Source organism: Eupeodes corollae, chromosome 3, assembly GCF_945859685.1.
Source record: "Eupeodes corollae chromosome 3, idEupCoro1.1, whole genome shotgun sequence".
Classification (NCBI taxonomy): domain Eukaryota; kingdom Metazoa; phylum Arthropoda; class Insecta; order Diptera; family Syrphidae; genus Eupeodes; species Eupeodes corollae.
This window is the reverse complement of record NC_079149.1, coordinates 30,612,625-30,628,849: the sequence shown is the minus strand read 5'-3', so window position 1 is coordinate 30,628,849 and position 16,225 is coordinate 30,612,625. Positions and strand designations below refer to the sequence as shown.

At 34.3% G+C, this 16,225-nt stretch overlaps 1 protein-coding gene across 3 annotated transcripts in view; it reads right to left on the bottom strand.

Annotated features, from left to right (window-relative positions):
- LOC129950273 (GTP-binding protein RAD) overlaps positions 1-16,225 on the bottom strand; it is a 214,682-nt gene that overhangs the window by 128,642 nt on the left and 69,815 nt on the right. The gene's annotated exons all lie outside the window — the stretch shown is intronic.

The window sequence follows — 16,225 nt, the reverse complement described above, 5'->3', positions numbered from 1 at the left end:
CGATAAACATTTTAATGGCCATTGCGCGCAAACAAGGATCAGTTCGGTCGGTCGGGCTATATAAAATGGTGGCGGTTAGATGAGGTGATGATTGCCCAGGACGACCATCCAGGAGGTGTTTTGTTAATTTTAGATGACATATTGAATATAGGCTGACAACAAATAAAAACAAAATTATATATTTTTCGATTATGTCAACCATCGATGTCCCGTCAACATCAGCGCAGTTAAGTTGTTGGGTGGCCTGGTCTGTCCTTGCCTGGCCATCATAGTGACTTGGGAATTGTGTGTGAAACTTAATTGAAAACAACAAAATGACCACACACTCAACACGACGAGCGGTGACGACGATGGGGAACTTTGTGTTTGCTGAAGTTGACGTGACTTTTTTGTTCACAAAGCCGACACAAAAACACAAGGCCCGACTACGACAGTGGTAAGAGGACAGTGGGGACGCAGTTTGGGGCATAGTGAACAATGTATGACACTCATAAATAATTAATATTGCTTCGGTTGTCGGTTGTTGTTGTCGCGCAAGTTGTAGCTATGGCATTAATTGGTTTTATTTTTATTCGAAATTTATTAATTATTTTTGTTTCGGTGCGGTACGAAGTGGTGAGCTGTATACCAGAAATGGTGGGCGAGCGTTTTTGTTTTATGAGTACTGAGGTTGACGATCTAATGGTAATATAATATATCCTTAGTATAATGAGGGTTAACAGAAGCAATGAGCTTTGAATATGAATTTACATATAGACGGAATAGGTTAATGGGTTATTTGACTTGTTGATAGTATTGAAACTCAGAAGGCTAGCTGTTGGTTTTTGTAGGTCAGAGATAGTAAAGAATTATAATATTACTTCCTTCTTTGATTTATGTCCTCCTATGCCTCTGGACAGAGAATAAGAGCAGTATTTTCAGGGATACTTAAAACGAAATTCTCTTAAAACGATTTTTTAAGTTCCTGTTTTCTGATAAAAATCCATAAACTAATTTTTCGAAAAAAAGTTAAATACGATGGATTGGGAAACACGCGGTTTTCATTTTGTAATATCTCGCTATATGGGAGACTGTAATTTTGAATTTGTCTTCTTTTGATATTTAAAATACGTAAGATATGGTCCATGTCATATTAGCGAATTCTAATAACTGCTTAAGCTGTTTTTAAACTGTCAATGTAAAGGTTTAAAGTGTTGACTCTCTGGCGTCGCCAAAAAATCAACAACCGTCAAAGTCCCCACTGTCAATGCCTCAAACGTTGGCCATCACACTAATTACATTTTTCCATCATAATGTGCCAAAATGCGTTGACGTGTTCGTGAGTGAAAGTGACTGCAGTGAGCACGTTGACTCAACATATTATACACTGACGATCACACACTTTAGCAAAGTTTAAGTAAGCGTTTTTTGGTTTTGTGATTGATTAAAAACTTTTAAATTTAAAGGTAGCTTTAAAAATGTATCTAATAAAATAAAAATAAAACCTGTCGACTAATTCTAAGAAGAGTTACAGGCCTTGACTTACGCTCTTTTGAGTGCAACAGATTAAATGTTATCGACAGAAATAATATTATGTTAACGCAAGCTGAAAAATATGTAAAAAAAAAACCCATACAAAGTGGTTAAACTTTTTCAAAAAATACCTCTCCAAAATGTTATGTCTATAAAAGTTTATATAAATGTTTGGTTAGACTTCTAAGACCCATTTATCAAAAGAAGTTACACAGATAGTGAAGGTATCGTCTTAATTTTGATTTCATCAAATCAAGTGTTTAAGAAAAACATTGCCTTTGAATATAATTTGAGTTGATAAAAGCCTTCTTCTAAAAAAGTTATCGTCTATTTTTAGCAAAAATGCATTTTTACAGCGGTAATCCTACTTGCACCAATCTTTGCTTGCAATAAAAAGCAATTGAACACAACATTAATAAAAGAATTTGGGGGCATTTGGTTCTCAGGGTAAATTGATGAGTCGATTCTAATCAATAATTTTAATGAATTAATTGTTTGAACCTCCGTTTTAATGATATTTATTGAGTTTATATTCCGGAACTATTTTAATTAAGGGAGATTTAACCACTCAACCTAGTAGATGCAGATCAACAATACCGCCTACCCGACCTCGACGAATTGAAGATAGCTGTATATTAACTGAAGTCAAACAAAGTTGCTGGTGCTGACGGCATCGCTGCCGAACTAGCAGCACGCGATGACTTGGTAGTGAGAAGGCCCCAACTCATCTACAAAACATGGACGGAAGAAAGCACGCCGGATGAATAGAATCTCATTGTTCGCCCGATACATATACGAAAGGATACCCTCTAAATTGCGCCAACTACAGAGGCATAAGTCTCCTTAACATTGCATATATACGATCCTCTCTGCCGTATTATGTGAACGTCTGAAGCCGTTCGTCAACAACCTGATAAGTCCCTATTAGGAAAGTCCACTATCGACAAAATATTTACACAGATCTTGGCATACCTTGGAAAAAACCTAGGAACTTTAAATCGATACCCACCATCTCTTTATCGATTTTAAAGTCGCGTATGGCAGAATCTGTAGGGAAGAGGTCTACCGAGCAATGTCTAGTTTTAGCATTTCTGTCAAACTTATCCGTTTGTGCAGAATGACGATGGAGAATTCACGCTGCTCTATCAAGATCGGAAAAGATCTTACCGATGCATTTGATGTCAAAAATGGTTTTAGAATTGTGCAAAACTCAACTGTCAACACTAGAGGCACAATCTTCCAAAGGTCCATCCAATTACTCGGATACGCAGATGATATTGAAATAATTGGAAGATCAAAGCTTGATATCAGTGGAGCGTTTTTGGGTATTGCGACGGAAGCGGAGAAGATGAGTTTAGTGGTCAATTAGGGCAAGACCAAGAATATGCTGTCATTAAAAAGGACATTGAACAGGGACATCTTGGACAAAACGTCACCATGAACAGCTATAACTTTGAGGTAGTTAAGGACTTTGTCTACCTAGGCACCGCTATTAATGCAGTCAACGACACCAGCGCTCAAATCAAACGAAAAATAACTCTTGCAAATCGCTGCTTCTTTGGACTTAGAAGGCAATTGAGTAGTAAAGTCCTATCTCGAGCATCTAAAATCACCATCTATAAGACACTTATCATCCCGGTTCTCATTTATAGCGCTGAACCCTAGACGCTTTCAAAGAAAGATGAGAGCGTCTTAGGATGCTTCGAGAGAAAAATTCTTCGGGCGATTTTTGGTCCCATACGCATAGATGGAGATTGGAGGAGAAGATATAACGACGAACTGTACGGGCTGTACAGCTAGACTAACCTAGTTAAAAGAATTAAAGTCCAACGGCTTAGATGGCTAGGTCATGTAAAGTAGAGGAGACAACTAGCTAGAGACTGAGCTACCTGGAGACGCATGTTGGTTGAGACCCAGGTCCACCCGGACTATACGGTACCTTCAGTAAGTATTTTTATTAATAGCTACAAAAAATAGCAATGCTTAAGAAACATCAAAAGATAGCTATAGCCTTTAGGAAACCCACATTATGTCTGGACATTTTTTTAAAATTTATGTTCTTATCTCTGTCTTTTCCCAAAAACCAGTTATCCTGTCTCAATAGCATTGGCTAATAGATTACGCGGCAAAAAGATGTGGCAAATTTACCGTCAATTTAGTCGTAAGGACACTGACAGCATTTTTATTGACAATTTCGTAACTTGACATTCTTGGAACAGATTTCAAAATTATTTTTACGTTCCTAATTTAATTTCTCTATATTTTGATCTTACACAAAGAATGCATTGACTATACAAACAAAACTATAACCGGTAGCTTTCTCTTGTTTGTCATACACTAATTTTTAAAAATAGAGTTATTTGAGACATAAACAAAAAATAAGTAAAATTAAAAAAAAATAGTTTTAAGTCTAAAAAAAATCGTTTAAAATTTGATGAGCCATTTAAAATGGTTACTTTGTATAGAATTAAATAAACTTGTAGTCAATTTTTATCAATTTTTAATTAATTATTAACCTTTTTTTAACTTAACAATGTACTAAACTTATTCTTTTTACTGTAGCATACTTTGAAGACAATGACATTTTTCGTTTCTAAAATTCTAAGTTCGATATTCAAAGAAAATATAGACAAACGAAAAAAAGTATCCTTTATTTCGAAAAATCGTTCCGATTACAATATCTTCTAATGTGAGGTAAAGTATATGAAATGCTAACCAAATTAAATCAAGATTCTGATTCCCATATAAAATCCCAGTTTAATCTCTTAATTTATCAAAGAGACACAGGATCAAGATAATAAACTTATAACTGGCGTAGTTCTAGAAAACTTTTGGAAGAAATAAATAAATTTAAATAAATATATAACACAAAACATCCATCGAACAATCGAACAACCGACTTCGACTTTGACAGATGGCTCCGAATAAATTTCGTTTCAGATAAAATATTGATATACATTATCATAAAATATATACCAAAAGCTTGTAAGTAAGTTACCTAAAACGTATTCAACATCCGGCAACAGATGTTATTAGGAAAGGAAACTCTGTCTTAAAGGAGATATATAATTTTGTTGTTCTTTTCATTATAAATAATATACTGTGTCTGTTTTGCGTCGTGTTGTTGACAGGTGCGTTCAATATCCTTTTTGAGGAGGAGCTACATTGTTATAGATGTCATTAATTAAGAATAAAAGTTTTGTTCTTCTCTTTGGCTTGTCGTGGATAAATGTTTTATATTCTGTTTTATCCTTTAAACGAAATGTGGATAAAAGTGGTTTGGTCCTAAGAGAAAAACATAAGGGTGCATCTTTAAAAAATAAATAAAAGTCAAACAAAGTGAAAAATCTTTCTTTGTTCTTTCGTAGGGAAGAAATTAATCAAAATGTATGAGTTCGTATTTTTATGAAGTCATTTATTTATTTAATGTATAATTTCACAAATTTTTGTAAAAGGTATACATTGAAATTTATAAAAACTGTGAAATATTAAAAAGTAAAAAGGAAGAAGGGGACATGACGGTTTAATGGTTTATAATTTTTTACCACCCTAACGTAAATTAAAAACGCCTTAAAGTCTCTTCCAATGCTCCGTCTTTTCTTTTTTGTTCTCTTTTTCCGTTTCTTTTTATTATGTTTTGTCTGGAAAATGCTTTTAGAACTTTTTGCAAAATGAGAAATGAAATTTTCCTTCCAGGTGCGATGTAATTTATAATCAACTAAATTAAGTATCTTTACATACTGCGACGTACATGTGTACGAAATTCTACCTTGATAAAGTCTCATAAGAAAGTTTAACAGGTTATTAAAATTATATATAAGTACATACTCCTCCTCCCCTTATGAGAAATATGGAATAAAATAAAATATTCTCTTACAGGGAATTGAGGTTTCTTGAGTGTCTTAACATGAATCAAACTCAAGGAAATTTGTTAAAATTTCAAAATCCACCAGATGATGTTTTTATTTGTTGATTAAAAGACCTGTTGTTCAAGTTCATATTTTTAATGTCAGAGGCACATTTATTTACAAAGGTGTGTTTCTTGAGATATGAAAAAAACATTACGATAATTCATGTATCAAGACGTGTGCCATTATGAAAGAATATTTTTAAATTGACGTTAATAAATAATGTGTTAAGGTGTTGAGGATTTGGATAAGAAATTATGTTTTCCTGAGTGATTTACATGTTTGAAATTTCTTGAGGATATTTAATCATTTAAATGAGACATTTTTTAATTTTTTATTAGAAACATTTTTAAATAAATAGAAAATTGTAGGGATTGATATGTATATTTGTTTATATATGTATGTCTTGTACTTTGAACATCGAACTTGTCGAGTTGCAGAAGCTGAGTGAAGATGATGATTCTCGAGAATTTTCTCCAGATGATTCCTGACACTAATGGAGGTTCTTATCTCATAATCCCCTCCCACATAAACAAGGCTTACAAGCCAACGCTCATGTCAACAACTCTTCTACTTTGAACATCGAGCTTGTCGAGTTGCAGAAGCTAAGTGAAGATGATGATTCTCGAGAATTTTCTCCAGATGATTCCTGACACTAATGGAGGTTCTTATCTCATAATCCCCTCCCACATAAACAAGGCTTACAAGCCAACGCTTATGTCAACAACTCCCATCCCACCTCCCACGATGTAATAGCGAAAACGCTAGACAGCGCTCCTTTCTCCGGTGCTCCTTCCCATTCAGGTAACCTAGCTCAATTGCTGTTCACCGATCCTTAACATCAACTGACTTCCTACTCTATCTCTTCGTTCCAACTACCTCTTATCTTTATTGGGCTAGATCTTGGGTGTTAAACGACCCGTGCAGATGATCAGCCTGGCTGGGGGCCCAACTCAAAAATTTGTTCAGTCTCTGACGAAATATCCGGATACCTGGCGACCACTGGATTAACTAGTCTTATCTGTATAATGCGAATCTTTGTTCTGAAGGCCCTCTCTTCCTTTGCAACTAGTTGGACCAATTTTTTTATTAAAAAAAAAATTATGAGGCCGGTATCTCTTCAAGACCGGCAAGCAGTTTGGCGCCTAAGCCTGCAGCCATATCTCCTGCGGCCAATGCAGAGAAGGGATTAGTGGTAATCCACGGACCGTCTCCTGCTGTTGGCAGCAATGACAGAAGGAAGGTAGCTATACCATATTCCAGTAGTGGCAGGTTTGTGGAGAATGGCCCTACCACTACTACTGAGAGCACATCCAGAAATGAAACCGAGAAACTCTCGAAAAACCTCTTTAAAAAAAAGCGGAAAGCTGCGAGAATCCTGAACGCCTATGGTAAATTATTGGAGGTTGGAAGGGCACCGCAGCAAACTGATCGTGTTGAATGAGCAAAGAGTGTTCTTGCCGCAGCAAGGACCGGGAAGATCTTACGTCTAAAGGAGAAAGGTCTCTTGATTGGGTCATACCGACACCAAAACGGCCTCGTGTGAACAACACCAGCACTTCCCTCAATCCCATCAGAAAACCAGTCAGTTTCAATGACCACACGAAGGGCAAAGTCGTATTTGCGGTCATTGACAGGAGCAATGATGATGGCACAATATCGGCTGATCGTTGGCAGCTGGTCAAGGTTAAGCATTCATGTGGTTTTTAAAGCATTTTGAGAGAGCTTCCATAAACGATGGGGGTTGGCATCAAGGTTATATCAAACTCATGGTTTATGGCGATCGGAGGTCTTGTGACTTGTACATGCTTGTTGTCAGTTAAGGTGGAGTTTGGTTAGGTGCGAAACTCGAGGTTGTTGTTACGGAAGACATTCCTAGTTAACCTAGAACCCGCATTTGGATTCCAATCGATCCTCCTGGCATCGAGGACATTTTCAAAATGATCAAGGTTTGCCAAAGCATAATTGGAAGATCGCGAAGCTCGAGGAGGTGAAGGGTCTTTATAGGATTGCCAATGTGGTACTCAATAAAGAATCCTTTCCTCCTCTAGCCCTCACCAATGGCTCGATGAATTATGGTTAAGAATCAATCAAGATTCGAGTACACAAAAATGATGAGATAGTAGGCCTCCAACAACAATTGAAGGTGAACTCGCGGTTGTTGGGCCTGGGACGTCATCTTCTCTCCCACTAGAGTTTGAAGATGCACCAATGCTCTCTCCAATCACGAATATCAAGGTTAAATTTATTTTCAATCCTTTTTCTTTTTCTTCTTCTTAAAGAATTTGAACATTTTCTGAACTTAAAAACTGTTGCCCCATTGAAGCTATTCTAAGGCCTTAAATTGAGAAGTGATAACTGTGGTGGAAATTTAAGTTGTTGAGATCGACGAGAAACCATTATAGTGTTGTCCTCTAGAATACCTATCTCAAGAGATTTTAATCAAACATGATATTACGATGGTAAAGAAGTCGAAAAAGTGGCTCCCATACAAATTTCTCAAAAACAAACAGATGGATTTTTTTTAATTTCTCCTAAAATTTTATTTTTTAACTTGAGTTTTTTTAGTAAGAAAAACATTTTTTTGTACTGCGCCGGAAAGGTACCGCTCATAGAACCGTTATTTTGTTTTTAATTTTCTCAGCTACTTATGAACCGATTTTTATAAATTTTTCTTAGATGATCTATTCTCTGATTTAACAATATTTGATTATCAAAAGTGCATTTTTTTTTTAAATATTGATTTTTTCAAAATTCTATATCTTAAAAACGTCAACATTTTTTTAGGAAATTAAAATGTAGAGCGTATATTTACAATCAATAGAGACTGACTGTTAACAACACAGGAAATGCAATTTCTTGTATATGTTCGTATACTTGTTTTTTTTAACTTTAAGAAAAAAATAAACTGAACGTAATAACTCCATGTTTGCTCTGAAAACTTGTAGGAAAGAAGGAATGTGATTGGATTGTAGTAAGTACCTTCTACCTACCAATTACATTCCTCCATTAACATCATAAAATGTCTTTATCAATCTATCTGCATAAAGCTGAGCACACCAACGAACTATTCCTTATCCGTTTTAGACACCTACCACCAATAGGCAATCGCTTTACAATTTAAACATACATGTTCTGCCTCTTTCTTAACTTCTAATAATTTATTTTAAATCCTGTTTCTTCTAATATGAAACTAAAATAAAGCTATTCAACTGAAAAAGCTTTGAACGAACTAGTTGAAAACACACACAATTATTTTCGTTAAGTATGCTTACAAGAAATTTTTCATTTCTGGTATGAGTTGTCCGAGGATGAGTTGTGTCTTGGGATGAAACTGGCTTACCGACAAAAAATTGTGTGTATTCGATAAGTTCATTCAAATACACAAACCATTTTACTTAAAATAATATTTTCCGAGTGTATATTTTATTATAATAAAAAGTTAAGTTTGTTTTCAATAAATTATAAACTAAAATTCAATAAAATACATTTCGCATAGTCTTCGGAAAATTTTCTTTGTTTTGAAGTATACTCAACTTTTTCCTAAGATATCGTTTGGAAAAAACCTATCAATTTCAAAAGAACTTTACATTTTAAAACAAACTCTTAGGTGAGCCACAAATATTAACCTAGTCTAGTTTACCTTTTGCTTTATGGCTTTTTGTATTCCTGTCTGTAATTCTCCAAGTTTAATAACCAAACAAGTATTCTTTTTTTCAAAAAAAATGAAGACGTAATTTCTTTTATCGCTCTATTTTTTTCACTCGACGTAGATACATTTTTCTAATAAGAACCATAACACTATGTAAATCATAATATTGAAGTGTTTTAAAATTTCCCATAAGAGTTCCTTCTTTTTTCTCCAACAATCAACAACCAAGAAGTCAAAAAAAATATCCGCGTTACCAAACTAATTCACTCTTCCCCAAGGATTTTTGAACAGCATTTTCCCAGAAATGAATTTTCTGTATTTTGTTTTTATAGGTCACAGGTGTGGTATTATTCTATAAGATGAAACAAAAATGTGTCCTTAAACAACACAGGCAGAGTGTCAATTTCCACCCACACAACATTTAACGATCCTAACAAAATTACACATTATAATTTTGACAAACAATTTTGTGGTGTTCCACAACATTTTTTGTTTTCATCTTTCGTCTCTATACGACCTTGTTATGTCATAATATGGTTTAGGTCTAAGGTGTTTACATATAAAGAAGGTAAGTCATACCATATAAGATATACGTCGTATACTTGCTCTCAATCTTATAAGGCTATAACATAAACTTATATCCTTAAATTAGGTCATGCCAGACAAACTTTCACTCTGATGGTATGTTTCTTTTTATTTTTTAATCGATTGAATTTTAAATTCAAAATATTTTCTATATATATTTCCTCATACATTTTATAGGTATTCAAAAAATGACTATTTTGTACGCCAAATATAATATTTAACAAACCAACAAAAAAGCTACAACACCACAATGTATATGAAAACTTTCTACAAAAGCCATAACATAAAATGTTTTTTAAGTTAATTTATAACATTTTACCTCTCTCAGGAAGGTATTTGAAGCCTGCTCTGCTATTGAAGTTTTGGGCTGCAAAACTTTTGACCTTAAGTGCGGTTTTGTCTATCCGACAACCTGCCCCCACAAATACGACAGCCACAGAACCGTATACAAATATTTTATACGTCTCGGGTTGAACCATTAAATGTACATATCTGAAAGTATGTGGAGGATTTTTTACCACATATGCATAACATTTACACGAGAAAGTTTACTTTATTGTGCCAGAAATAGATCTATTAAATACGATGCATTGCGATATGTCTTCCTATACCTGCCTTGCTTTTGATGGCAAAGCCCATAACCTAACCTCTGTATACAGAGCAGTGAGGCGCAGGAGAACATATCGCAGTGATATTTTGCTGACGGGCGAACTCGAAACGTTCATTCAAACTTTGTGATTTCCGGGAGTGGTAGGTGTATGCTCGTTGCTTCCGCTCTATAACCTTAAGCAAGGACCTCTTGCTGCATGCGAGTTTTGACCCAAAATCAAAAATTGTCAAAGGGCATAACAAGTTTATTGTTTTATAGAATATCGAGTCGAGAGTGGGAGATATAGAGACTCTATTTGAAATTTGCGTGCCTCTTAAACTTATCACATTATTATCATCCTGATGCACTCCATGACAGCAGCAAAAGTAGGTAATTGTTATTCGTAAAAAGGGTTACCTCCTGTAGAATTTGAATGATTCAATATTGGTTCATTTGGGAATATATTGCTTGTAAACTCTCCATCATCAGCCTTTTGAAACAAAACCAACACCAACAACTACAACAACGAAAGAAAAACCCTTTTAATCGAGTTTTGTTTCGGAAATGCCATAGCATAATATTTCCAGAGGGAACTTTAACATCATCCAGCAGCTCTTGTCAGTGGTAATTGGGTTTTTCGCTCTTGAGTGGTTATAATATAGGTACGAGTGACGACGAACCAACAGTACGGACGGCGTTATCAATGAAAACGGGACTTATCCGCATCCATTTGCATTTTGGAGTGGCGAATTTTGCTTTGAGGGATGATTTTAACAATTTATGTGGCTCAGAGGGCAGAGGCTTAAAGAGGGAGAGGGCAGGGAATATATTGATACTTTGCTTCTGTTTTGTTAAGGGTTTTTCGGTTTTAATAAAGGATTTTATTCGGACATTATGCTTTTGGTGATTGCACTTGGACGCCCATCATCAGTACCCGTATAGGGCTAAAGACTTGGGGGGTTTTGAAGAAGAGTTATAAAGGTTTATTTTGCATTGAATTTCTGGTAATGATGGTAGAGGAGTTATACGCATAACTGATTGAATTTGGTTTATATAATTGGACTATAAAGAATTCAAATTGGATTAAAATCAACAGTGATTTAGTTTATTGCGGTCTTTAGGGAGAAAATTGGATATATTGTTTTTTTTTTTGTTAATGAAAATGCTGGATATCCACATCTGAAGTGAAACATGATGGACTATCTATGTTATACAATTTTTCAATATAAGTTATAGTTTTGCTTTACATAAATTTAACATAATTCTGTGGTTTTGTTTATAATTTATGAACACTCAAAAGATTATTTGTTCTTTTATTATGACAAAATCACTCATAACTGCTGCTTTGAGCTTTAAGAACACGAAAACTTTCGAACCTTTGCTACAATAAATTTTATAACGTGAAGAATGAAATAAATTGAATTTAAAATTTGTATATTTAAAACAAAAAGGTTAAAAAACGTATCTACAAATATTCGATCCGGCTCGAAGGACCAGAGAAGTTTGCTTGCAAAACACAATCTTAAAGAATGTTTGATGGAAACCATGTAAGTTTCCTATTTCGACAAATAAATTTTAATTTTAAAGACAATTTACTGGGAAACTGCAAATTTTGAAAAGCAGAACGCTGTAAATTGACATTTCTTACTTTGGGGGAATAGACAGAATTCGGTTTCACAAATAACAGTTTATTAAATGACGAATTATTTTATTTTTCAAAGGTTTTAAATTTAAGTTTAAAGAGTGTTTTCTATTCTAACAAAATTTAAAGAAAGGACAAAAAAGTGTGCAGACTCAACGGAAAATTTGTAAGTTAAAATACAAAGTCCTTATTATATTTAGTCTTCAATCAAAAACAAATGTTAAAAAGAAACTGGGATGCGACTCACACTGATAACTTCCCATTACCTCTGTCGATTTGTTTTGATTAAAAGTTCTTAGGCTTTCGTGTTGTGTTTTTTTTTTATAAAATAAATAATAGTTTAATTTCAAAATCTATTTTTGTTAACAAGATTTTTAGTCAAAAACCAATTTTAGTAGGATTTCTTAAAAGTTTTTATTTCTTATCCAAACAAATACAAATTGGATGAATCGTGTAGTTTTGAATCTTGTGATACTTTTTGGAGTTGATGTTTTTGACAGTCGACACTTGATTTATAATTAGTTTGGTTAGCAATTTCATAATAAATAGTTTTACTCCTGAACAACGTTTTTGAAATAATGCAAAAATATATTACCAAAAAATTGTGTTGCTGTTAACGTGACGTAACGAAACTATTAGTTTTTATCATCCAGTTTCCAGAATCTCCAAGATTGTTCGATTTAATACTGCTTGACTATTTTCTGTAGATTTACGTGAAGTTACTTATCTATGGAATGTTCAGGGCGTTATTGCTGACATAAGCTCAAATTGGATGCATTCAAATCGGCCACTTGCTCAAAATTATTTTGAAAACATAATGTCGAATCCTTAGAGTTATAATAAAGCAAACTTAATTCTTGGCTATAACATAAAATCACATGTATTTTATTTCTCTTTAAAACAACTCGTCTTAAAAAAGCCCTTTACAATTTTTTTAAGTAATTATAAAGTAAGAAAAATCACATTAACAATACATACAAAAATAAAATCCTAGCGAAATTACTTAAATTCTGAAATGTCTCCAATAGCGACAAAAATAGCTTCCACTTCAATTATTGATTGCATTCCTTAAATTACAAAAATTAACCTTTGTAAATATTTAAGGGCATGCCAATGGAAAAATTATCAGTGCGAGTCCAATTCCTTCCAAGTGGTTCAAAGTGGAAAAATTGATATTGATACTAATTGAAAAAGTACGTATACGCCCAAGGGTCGATTAAAAAAAAAAAAACAATTCTGAATGCGTTCTATGATTTTATTTTCGTTTGCATTGTGCATGTGAGTCATTTTGATCCATTAATAGAATAATTGAATTAGTCACGCTTAAAGTCTTTTAAAAAATACACGATTATTTCTGTGCCAATTTTTTAAGGTAAACGGTCAAACGGGCAACGAAGACACGGTGTCAATGTGTCTATTTTGACTTCAATATGTAGTATCGAAATTTAGAGAAATGTTTGGCGTATTCTTTTTTTTTTGTATATACATAATAAGCGCACACTCAAGGGGGTATTACTACCCTTATTATGTAAAGACAGAGTGTGAGCACTGGAAAAGGACAGAGGGTTTGAAAACAGTTGTCACTGCACATTGGTTTTGAATTTCTGAATATTGCAATGACTGGGAAAGACAGAGTTTGGTAAAGCATTCCACATTCGCGTAGTACGGCTAAAGAACGAATCTCTGTATTTAACAGTACAACCGAAGTGGGCTATAAAGTATCCTGATAAGCATTCCTAAAAGCTCGAGTGTTACGTTTGAACTTTTTAAGTGATGGAATGCAGATGGCTAGAAACTTTACGACGATGTTCAAGCGATGTAAATGATCCTATGATTGTATGATCACCAATCAATCTAAAAGCTATACGTTCAATACTGTCCAAGAGGCTTAAGTAAGTTGCAGATATGGGAGTTTTACTCAAGCTATTGACTTATATAAGTCTTGTAGACAACAGCCTGATCAGAAGGGGAGAAAAACTTCTTGTGTCGCCTTGGAAAACCCAAACATCTTGGGGGATTTTTGGCGTTATCGCGTATGATATCGTTTCCACAAGAGGTGTTTGGTGGTACACATACCAAGAATATCGAGATGGTCAGTCTCCTCAATGGAAGTTTCATCCATGGAAAACGGCAAGGGGGGTGCATCTCACTGATGATACATTCGATTTTCGAAGCAATAAATTCCACACGTGTTTTGATTCGCCATTGTAAAATGCTGTTTAAGTCCGAATTTAATAACTGTATCATATTTTGACGTTGTAGTTTTACATCCGAAGAACAGGGATGTGAGTCTGAAAACGAATTTGAAAAGCTGAGAATACTATCATCAGCAAAATATTGTATTGGATAAAAAGGAGATAATAAATAAAAATGGGAAAAAGTGTTGGAGATAAAACAGAGCCCTGGGGCACACCAGCATTTATTTTATGGTTTTCAGACTTGAACCCATCCAATATACTTATGTGATCGGAAAGATAATTACTAATGCCATAAAGGAGAGATTTGTGAAAACCAAAAGCAAGCATTTTCGATAAGAGTGCCTGAAACCAAACCCTATCAAATGATTTCTTAATATCAAGTGCAATAATCTTACTTTCTTCAAAACCATTTAAAGATTTATAGAATCCTCAAACCTAGATCTTCAGTGCATATATTTATTGATTATAAACTCACGTATTATTGTTATGTTTTAAAAAGCGTTCTATATTAATATTTCCAATTTGTATTGAAATTCTGTCAAATGTGAAGAATTTATGTAGATGCTTTATATCTGAGCTACTAAATGAAAAGTTAGTTACTTTATTTAGTTGAAACCATTTCGATTTTGTAGTTCTATGTTTTTGTTTTATTTTTCTATCCTTTACAAGATCCAAATGAAAACCAGGGTGATGTTTGGGTAACTTTAGATGCTCGAGAAAGGATCTTACTATTCACTTGCCTTTGAATTCCAAAGAAACAGTGATTTGCAAGAGTTAATCTCTGTTTGATTTTAACAATGTTGTTGTCTGAATTTAAAGCTGTGCCTAGGAAGAAAAAAGTTCTTACTACCCTAAAGCTATAGCTGTCCATGGTGAAGTTTTTTGTGGAAGGATTAAGGTGCGATGCCTTTCAAATTATAGCTGGTGCACAAATCGATCCGAAAGCCTGCTGCAACGTTAAATTTTTGGTGAATGAGCTCTTGGAAAGTTGGCCGAAGACACACTTTTTACCAAGAAATTATGTTCAGCGACTAAGCTCATTTTTCGCTCAATTGGTTAAATAAGCAGAATTGTAGTTTTTTAAGTGAATATCAGCCAGAAGCATTTTAAGAGCTACCAATACATAAAGAAAAAGTCATTGTTTGGCGCGGTTTATGGGCTAATGACATCATTGGACCGTACTTCTTCAAAGATGATGCGAATCGTAACGAAAATGTGAATGGTTAGAGCAACCGTGAAAAGATATCCACCTTTTTGTTGCCCGAAATGCAAGAGCTTGACTTTCGTGTTATGTGGTCTCAAAAACACGGTGCCACATGCTACACAGTGAACATTTTATTTCACGTTCGGGACCGATCAATTGGCCACCTAGATCATTCTATTCAACGCCTTTAAACTGTTTTTTGTAGGGCTGTGTTAAATCTCATGTCCATACAGATAAGCCCGCTTCAATTGACACATTGGAAGACAACCTTAAAGCATTTATTAATGAAATACCGGCCGAAATGTTGGAAAGAGCTTGTTAAAATCGGACGAAGCGGATAGACCATTTAAGGTGCAGTCAAGGTTATATGGACTGTACTTGTGATTCAAATAAAGATTTCATGCATTTTTAAGAATTGCATGTGTTTTTTTTTGAAAAATGTTCCTATAGCTTTCAAAAAACCACCCTTTATATGTAAAAACGCACCAAATTAAACTGCCTTAATAGAAACGTCACCAAGTTTATCTAAAACGGTTTAAAAAATATTTAAACACATCCCATCCATTCTTAACTTCAACGCAACGAATATCTTTCCATTGTTACACTTGGCTCAGAAGTGGGATTGCATTAAAAATACAAATATACATGTATCCTTTCGTCCTTAACGAATTTCCAAATAAAAATAGAATGAAAACTCCTATTACGGTCGGAAAGTTCTTCATTCGTTCGTGTATTTTCATTCTTTTTTTGTAACACTCAATGAAAAGGTGAAGTTAAATGTTTTCCAACCGAACCGAAGGAAAGAGAAAAGACTTACACCATATTGTAGAAAGTGTAGGTTAAGGTTAAGGAAGAAGGAGGCAATTTTGTTTCTTCGTGTGAAAAGATAGAAGTTCTATTTGACTTGAGATCTCAACAGTGGAGAGACAAGTGAA